Source organism: Myotis brandtii, unplaced genomic scaffold (genome assembly GCF_000412655.1).
Source record: "Myotis brandtii unplaced genomic scaffold, ASM41265v1 scaffold236, whole genome shotgun sequence".
In the NCBI taxonomy this organism is placed as follows: Eukaryota; Metazoa; Chordata; class Mammalia; order Chiroptera; family Vespertilionidae; genus Myotis; species Myotis brandtii.
Window position 1 is genome coordinate 1,708,227 of NW_005358901.1, and position 8,407 is coordinate 1,716,633.

The 8,407-nt window shown below is 54.5% G+C and overlaps 1 long non-coding RNA gene across 1 annotated transcript; it reads right to left on the minus strand.

The window, feature by feature from the left end:
- Positions 1-44: 44 nt before the first annotated feature.
- LOC106726175 lies at positions 45-8,401 on the minus strand. Its single transcript, XR_001362202.1, has 3 exons — positions 8,206-8,401; positions 625-778; positions 45-440 (listed from the first exon to the last, which is right to left on the minus strand). It is a non-coding gene; the product is annotated as an uncharacterized LOC106726175 (long non-coding RNA).
- Positions 8,402-8,407: the final 6 nt, after the last annotated feature.

Here is an 8,407-nt window from a genome sequence, read left to right on the forward strand (position 1 = left end):
CCCACCCCACCCCGCCTCCCGCCCTCCCTGCCAGGCCCCCGGACTGTGAGCGACGGCTTTGGGGCCAGACCCGGGTCCAGAGGTCCCCATTCTGCATGGCCCTGCCCTCACCCTCTCCGACCTCAACTTTCCCATTCGGGCAAGGGGGGCACCGCGACCCTTTCAGCTGGACGTCAGCTCTTGGCGCGGACTGGCGAGGTCGGGGTTACTCCAGGGCTCCCACCACCGCACCCTTTCCAGCGTGCCGCCTTCCCCGCCCACAGGCACGCAGCGGGTGTCCTCTGCCCGCCCCTCCCCCAGCTCCTCACTGTCACCCTCGGTGCTCCGTGGTAGGTAGGTTGAGGAAATGGGGCATCAAGGGGGTCCTCTGCCCCCAGGCTCCGGCCAGACTCAGCTTGAGGGCCTCCTCTTCCTGGAAGCCCTCCATGGGTCTCCCAGCCCTGACCACAGGGAGAGAGGGGTTGCGTGTCTACACTCCAGCCTGGAGCAGCTCAAAACAGAGCCACCCAATGCCTTTTGTTTCTTCAACATTTATTGAGAACCTACTACGTGCCAACACACTGGTGAACCACCCAGCCAGCCAGGCTAGTGAGGGAGGCAGGCGCCGGGTCGGTATCATCTTACCTTGTGATCAGGTGCTCAGAGGAAACAGCCCGGCCCCCCTGCAGATGTGGGGGACATCAGGAAGGCCCTCATGAAGGAGGTGATTGCCACAGGAGGTGGGGGGAAGGGCAGCTCAGGCGGAGGGCACATCCAGTGCAAAGGCCTCGAGGCTGGACTAAGAGAATAAAGTTAGGCGGTGGGGTGGGTGGAGCAAGTGGCCTGAGTGGGGGAAGGGATGAGGTCAGAGGCAGGAAAGGAGCGTAGGGAGGTGGAAGAGTGTTCTAGCTTTGGAAAATCTACCCCCGGCTGCCAGGGGGGAAAGAGGGGGGCCAGGAAAGTGGTGAGAGGCAGCAGTGGTCGTTCTGGGCAGGGGCTGAGCCAGGGTGTCCCTGGAGGTGAGAGCAGTGGGTGGCTCCCAGCTGTTTGGGAGTGGAGTCTGCAGGAGTTGCTGATGGATCCCATGGGGGGAGTGTTGGGAAGGTTTGAGTCAGAAGCTTGGCCTGAGTGGCTGGTGAAGGGAGGCGCCCATGTACTGAGGGGGGCAGGCTGAGGGGTTAGAGTGAGTCCAGTGGTCACTTCTGAATGGCTCTACAGGGAGATGTCTGTGGGTCACCAAGGAGAGGCTGGGAATCCAGGGGTCATGTTGTCTGGGTGGAGGTGAACAAGTGGGTGTCCTCAGCACATGTGGGTGTTTAGGGTCATGGGTGAGGTCACAGGGACAGAAAGGGGCAGGGGATGGAGAACAGGTGGGTGTGGGGTCCCAGAGGCCACACCGGGCTTCTGGGAGAAATAAGATACAGCCGGTGTGGGCAAGATGAAGATGTGGACCAGTGGACCAGTGGACCAATGACTTGGCATCGATGGAGGCAGTTGTGACCTTGATGAAGTTAAGTGTGGTTGGACAAGGCTGAAGAGAAGATGGTGGGAGAGGGAGGGGACAGCAGAAGCAGGCACTCTCTTCTGAGCCCTGATTATGTATCACACTATGGACTGGGCCTGAGAGTCAGAAATAAATCAGGCCTGGCTTGTGAGTTTCAATGGTTGAGCGTCAACCTATGAACCAGGAGATCATGGTTTGATTCCTAATCAGGGCACATGCCCAGGTTTCGGGCTCCATCCCCAATGGGAGGCTTGCGGGAGGCAGCTGATCACTGATTCCCTCTCATCATTGGTGTTTCTGTCTCTTCCTCTCTGAAATCAATAAAAATATATTCATCAGCAATAAAGATCAATTTTTTAAAAAGAAAAGAAAGAGCCCTAGCTGGTTTGGCTCAGTGGATAGAGCGTCAGCCTGTGGGCTGAAGGGTCCCAGGTTCGATTCCAGTCAAGGGCACATGCCTGGGTTGTGGGCTTGATCCCCAGTAGGGGACGTATAGGAGGCGGCCAATCCATGATTCTTTCTCATCACTGATGTTTTTATCTCTCTTTCCCTCTCCCTTCCTCTCTCTGAAATCAATAACGATATATAAAAAAGAAAGAAAGGAAGACAAAAGAAAGAAAGGAAGAAAGGAAGAAAGGAAGAAAGAAAGGAAGAAAGAAAGAAAGAAAGAAAGAAAGAAAGAAAGAAAGAAAGCTTGGCCCAGGGACTCCACAAAGTGGACAATTGTATCCCCCTCAGAGATGCCTCATTACCCAAGCCTCAGCCACAGTGCTATGGTGCTATGCAGGGTGTATACAGCAGGCACTGCACCCTGCAAAAAGTACATACAACAGGCACTGTGTCCTGCATGGAGCAATATAGCGGGCATTATGCTCTGTACGGAATGTATGCAGCATGTACTGTATCATACAACAGACACACTTTGCTGTTCAGAGAGTGTATACAGTAGGTACTGCATCTTGTAGGGAGTGCATATAGTAGACATTGAATCTTCCAAGGAGTGCCTACAAGAGTCATTGTATCCTGAAGAGAGTGCATGCAGAAATCACTGCACCATGCAAGGAGGGTTTACAGAAGGTACTTTTTAAAAATATGTTTTTATTTATTTCAGAGAGGAAGGGAGAGAGAGATAGAAACATCAATGATGAGAGAGAATCACTGATCGGCTGCCTCCTGCACACCCCACACTGGGGATGGAGCCCACAACCTGGGCATATGCCCTGACCAGGAATCGAACCGTGACCTCTTGGTTCATAAGTCAATGCTCAACCACTGAGCCACGCTGGCTGGGCTACAGAAGATACTTCCCACAGGGCACATCTACAGCAGGCATTGTACTCTATCTACAAGTGTATGTAGCAGGCACTGAGTCCTGTAGAAAGTGCATACAGCAGGCACTGCACCCTGCAGGGGAACCCTAGCCCTTGTGGAATGGCCAGATGGAGATGGGATGAAGTTGTGGAGTCCTGGGCCCATCCTCCAGTCTCCGCCTTCCCTTCATCTCTGTTTACCTCCTCTGTCCTCTGACTATAACTCAGCTGGATTCAGCAGATTCCCAGAGGATGAGGCCCAGAGCTTAGCTCAAAACACCTGGTGCAGGTGGAGGGGGTGGTTGTGAGGTTCAGAGGCTCCAGGTCCGGTGGTGTCTCAGTTCCCCAACCTGGACCCTGGCCCAGGTTCAGCCGGATTCCCCCTATCCTGAGCTTCAGCCCAGACACCCTGCCTCTGGGCATGTGGGTCATGACAGATGTGGATCAGCTGGACTCGGGCTCCCTCTGTGGTCTGTTGTCTTATGGCCTTGGGGCTTAGGAAATGCCTATGAGCAGATCCGATGGTCTCCTCCTGCCCTTCCTCCAACTCCCTGTGCCACCTGCTGATCCCTGAGGCCGGCCATGTGGTCCCAGGACCCTCCAGCCCCCTGAGTGGACTGAGTGGAATGGTTTCTGCCATCCCTGCCCTAGAACCCACGGTCTCTGGAGCTGCTCAGATGTCCTCAGGCATTAGTATGGGTAGAGCAGGACCCGGGACCCATCACGGCCGAGGTCACCCATGTGAGCTGGGAATGCCACCCAGAAAGAGTCACCCTAGCTAGGGACATGAGAGGCAGGAAACAGAAAGAGCCAGATTCCTGAGATGGACCGAGCCATACCTGAAGCTATCAACCCAGTTGTTTTTTTTTCACTTTAGCGACTTTGGGTGTCTGTAACTTCTGATTAAGAGGTATCCACTAATGAGAAGCAGCATTCTTTCCTTCACCCTCATTCCAGACAGGTCCTACTGCTCATGCACTGACCCCGTGACCGAGCCCTTCACCTACGGAGAGGCGCCATTGCCTTGGGGGCGCTCAGATGTGACGTGACACTCCTCACCCCTACTTTATGGGTCAGGACACTGAGGTACAGAGGGGTAAAGTCACACCCAGTGGGACTCAGAGGTCCTGGGACGACTTCACACCCACACCCGAATGGGTGCCCTCAGCTCCTTTTGGGTTGGGAGTGTGGGGGAGCTTGCCTGAAGTGGGGATGCTCCAGGCAGGACCTGGAGGATGAAGGGGAACTGGATGGAAGAGGGTGTGAGGGAGAGGGTGTTCTCAGCAGAGGAACAGCCTATGCAAAGGTCAGGTGGCCAAGGAGCAGGGTGAGGCCCAGGCCCAGGGGAGGCCTGTGTGGCTGGAGCACATGAAGCAAGGGGGTCTGCTTCAAGGCCAGAGAGGGGCAGGGGCCTCACATGGCTTGGGGGCTGGGGAGCATGGAACAGTGATTCAGAAATGGCAAGTCACTTAAGGTATGCTGTTAGGTGGAAAAAATGAGCAAAATCATACACAATGTGATGACATTTTTATAAAAGAAGAAGTGTGCATGTTAATATAAACTCAGACAGGAAATTGAAGGATAAATGCCTAGGGTTGGCTACAACGATCTTGAGGCAGGGGTTATAGTTGATTTTGAGTCACTGCCTTATAGGTTGTGCTTGAATTTCTTATAATGATCTCCTAATTCTTGTGGGTTTTTAAAATAAAATTTTAATTTTTGAATCATTTTAGATTTACAGAAAGTTTCAAAGATACTACAAAGTCTACGCTCTGCCATCAGTAGTATAATATTCCTTCCCCAAGGGTGCTGATCATAGGATCACAATTTTGCGAAGGGGGCTGCCTGGCCTTCCATGCTGACCCCTGCCCAGGGTTCCTAAAGCTGGGTGGTCATGAGCTGAAGCCCTGGCCTGGCCATCCACACCCTGAATCCCTACACCCCAGGCACAGCTTCACTCCCCCTCCATTCTGTTTTCTTGCGAACTTGAGGTAACTCCCCAGACTCAGCAGATTTCCCTGGAGAACTGCAGGAAGCTTCGCTCAAAATACCTGCCGCAGGTGAGGGGGCAGCTGCTGAGACAGCAGCCAGACTCCCAGAGGTCTACCTTGGGAGGCTCGAGGGGCTGGGCATGGGGTCAGCCTGGGCACAGTCCTCTTCTCCTAGAAGGTGCCAAGGTGGGCACACCCGGGCAGACATGACTCACCCTGGCTCCAGGTACTTCTCTGGTCTCCTGGCCTTTGAACTGCACTGGACTTCCTCATGTCTGCACTCGTGAGCTTAGCCTCTGGGGACAGGGCCTCGTGAGCAGAGTCAGCAGGAGGGAACCCTGCCTCTGTGCTTCAGAAACCCCATGACTGCGGCAGGGCACTGCCTTGAGGCTGGCCCAGCTTTGTGAGTGGGGGAACTTGGCTTCTACTGGTCCAGGATTAGACCTTATCTTTACCTCTCCCCTCCAAGCATTCATTGTTGTCAGCTCTTTCTACAAACACCACCCTCTCTGGTGTTTCTCCAGAGTCATCCCCACCTCAGGGTACTTAATCCATCTGCAAAGTCCCCTCTGCCACCTTGGCACCTTCTAGGAGAAGAGGACTGTGCCCAGGCTGACCCCATGCCCAGCCCCTCGAGCCTCCCAAGGTAGACCTCTGGGAGTCTGGCTGCTGTCTCAGCAGCTGCCCCCTCACCTGCGGCAGGTATTTTGAGCGAAGCTTCCTGCAGTTCTCCAGGGAAATCTGCTGAGTCTGGGGAGTTATCTCAAGTTCACAAGAAAGCAGAATGGAGGGGGAGTGAAGCTGTGACCTGGGGTATAGGGATTCAGGGTGTGGGCGGCCAGGCCGAGGCCCCAGCTGGTGATCACCCAGCTTTAGGAACCCTGGGCAGGGGTCAGCATGGGAGGCCAGGCAGCCCCCTTCGCAAAACTGTGATCCAGTGATCAATACCAAAACTGTGTCTCAGTTTGCCCATCTCCAAAATGGGAGTTTTAGTAAGTCCCCCAAGGTTGTGTTTTTTTAAGGGTAGGGTGGAAAATCTAATATATTTTTCCTCTTTTTATTGTGGCAAAATACACATAACCTGTACTTTACCATTTTAACTATTTTTAAGTGCAACTATAACCACCATCCATCTCCAGAACTTTCTTATCTTCTCAAACTGACACTTTGTCCCTATTAAACACTAACTTCTTCACCTCCCTCTCCCCTAGCCTGTCACCCACCATCTACCTTCTGTCTCTGTGAGTTTGACTCCTCCAGGAACCTCATATGAGTGGAATCAACAGTATTTATCCTTCTGTGTCTGGTTGATTTTATTGAGCACAATGTCCTCAAAGTTCATCTATGTTGTAGCAGGTGTCAGAGTCTCCTTCCTTTATAAGTTTGAATAATATTCCGGTGTGTGAATGAATCACAATTTATCCATTTATCCACCACTGGACATTGGAGTTGTTTCCTCCTTTTAGCTGTTGTGAATCATGCTGCTGTGAACAAGTATATTTCATTTTATTCTAGACTAGAGGTCTGGTGCACGGATTCATGCACCGTGAGGTTCCTCGGCCTGGCCTGTGGCTCTCCGACATCCCGCGAGGGGTCCCGGATTGTGAGAGGGCACAGGCCAGGTAGAGGGACGCCACAGGTGCACAATCGGGGCAGGGGAGGGACGGCAGGAGGGCTTCAGGGCATGTCCGGCCCATCTTGCCCGGTCCCCATCTGCCGGACCCCAGCAGCAAGGTAACCTACCGGTCGAAGCATCTGCCCCCTTGGTGGTCAGTGTGTGTCAGCGCTACTGGTCAAATGGTTGCTTAGGCTTTTATATATATAGAATCCTAGCGGGGGTAGGTGCCTGCTCATGGGGTGCAGGCTGGGAAGGGGAGATCTCACCAGCCCCATGGTGGAGGTTCAGCCGGGAAGACCTGGCGAGCAGTCAAGATGTGGGGGAGACTGGTGTCTGTGCAGAGGAGCCCGCTGACAGGCAGGCTGTGTGGCACCGCGCCAGGAAATTCAGATTCTTTTCACCACCAGGGAGCTTCTGGGGGTTCAGTGGTCTTAGCCACCTGAGTTAGCATGTGGGCTCTGCCTTCCCTCCCAGGATGGTTTAGGGGGGCAGGGGCTCTGGACCCACTGACCTACACTTCTGGCAGGGTTTGGCCACAACCCAGTGCCTCTGGCTTGCACGTGCCTTCCATGCAAGCCTCAGTTTCTTCCTCTGTAACATGAAGCTAAGAATAGCATCTACCTCCCGGACAAGCCACTGCCAGGAAGGGGTCCTGGCTTACTCACATTCGCCTACAGAACCCTCCCCTAGGTTAAGTCTGAGGATCTCCTGGCAGTTTTTTTCATGGGGCCTGGGTGGGTCTATCTTGAGCACAGGTTCCCTACACTATTTAACATACTGAATTAGCACATGGATGGAGGTGTGCTATTGAAAAGGAACCAGCTGCCTGCCCTCATGGATTCCAGGGTGACAGTGACATGACTGCTCAGACCCAAGGCCCCCCCCCGCCCCCAGCTGCCCATCTTCTGTCACACTGCACCTGGTTCTCATTAGCAGGGCCTTGGCTCCCAGGTCACAGCCAGCTGACCCCCTTCACTGTCCTGAAACCCTTTGGCCCTGGTGCTGAAGCCGCCCCCCACAAAGGTCCCTGAGTCTTGCTCCCTCAAATGCTCTGGGGCCCCCATTTGAAGTGCCATGCGATCATGTGACAACTCAGAAGGTGTTTCCTGTCCCTGGTGGCATGGCTGGGCCAGATTCCAAAATCTGGTCTCTGGAAAATTCCTAGGTCTGATTCCAGCCGCATGAAGCCCTGCTAACCCCTCCCCATTCATTGTGTTATGTAACATTCGGGGATTAATACTGAGGCAGCCGGAGGCAGCAGCCCAAATTCAAACCCAGCACTGTCCCTTCCTGGCTGGGTAAGCACCCTAACCTCCCTGGGCCTCAGTGTGCTTACCTGTAAAATGGACACAGGCCAGTTCCCATGTCCCAGGATCGGGGTAACAGTGAAATGGGAGAAGGCAAGAAAAGTGCCTAGAACTGAAGTTGGGCCACAGCTCAGAGATGCCCCCACAGTATTCGGTGTGTGTGTGTGGGGGGGGGGGGGGGGGGTGAGCCTGCCCACTTGTCCTCCCATCTGACTTTCTCTCTTTGGCAGCCCATGCCACGAATCATAAACCCCAGTCCACCCATCGGTCCCTAAATCCTGTCCCCGTCACTGTCAAGTGTCCTTTATATATGACACCTCCCAACCCGGAGCCAATCCCCCTTCTGGGTCCCTGCCCCAGGCCTCACTCCCTCCCCACCAGCCTCAGCCCCAGAGATACTGGGCTTCTTTCCCAGCCCCTGAATCCTGCTGCGCCCCCCAGCGTCCAGGTAATCAAGCCCCACAGTGTCACAGGCATTCGGAAGGACCAGACTCACTTCTCCAGCGCACTTTGGGGAGAGCCCGCCAAGCCCCAACCCACCCACCTTTCCCTGGGCGGCCTCGGAGAGACTAACACAATCCCTGGGACTCCGTTTCCTGTTCAGCGAAACTGCGTGCTGACAGCTCGCAGCTTGGCGGGAGGCGCAGGATTGCAAGAGCCAGGCTGAGCGCACCGGGGCAGCAGGCGGGAGGCGGGCG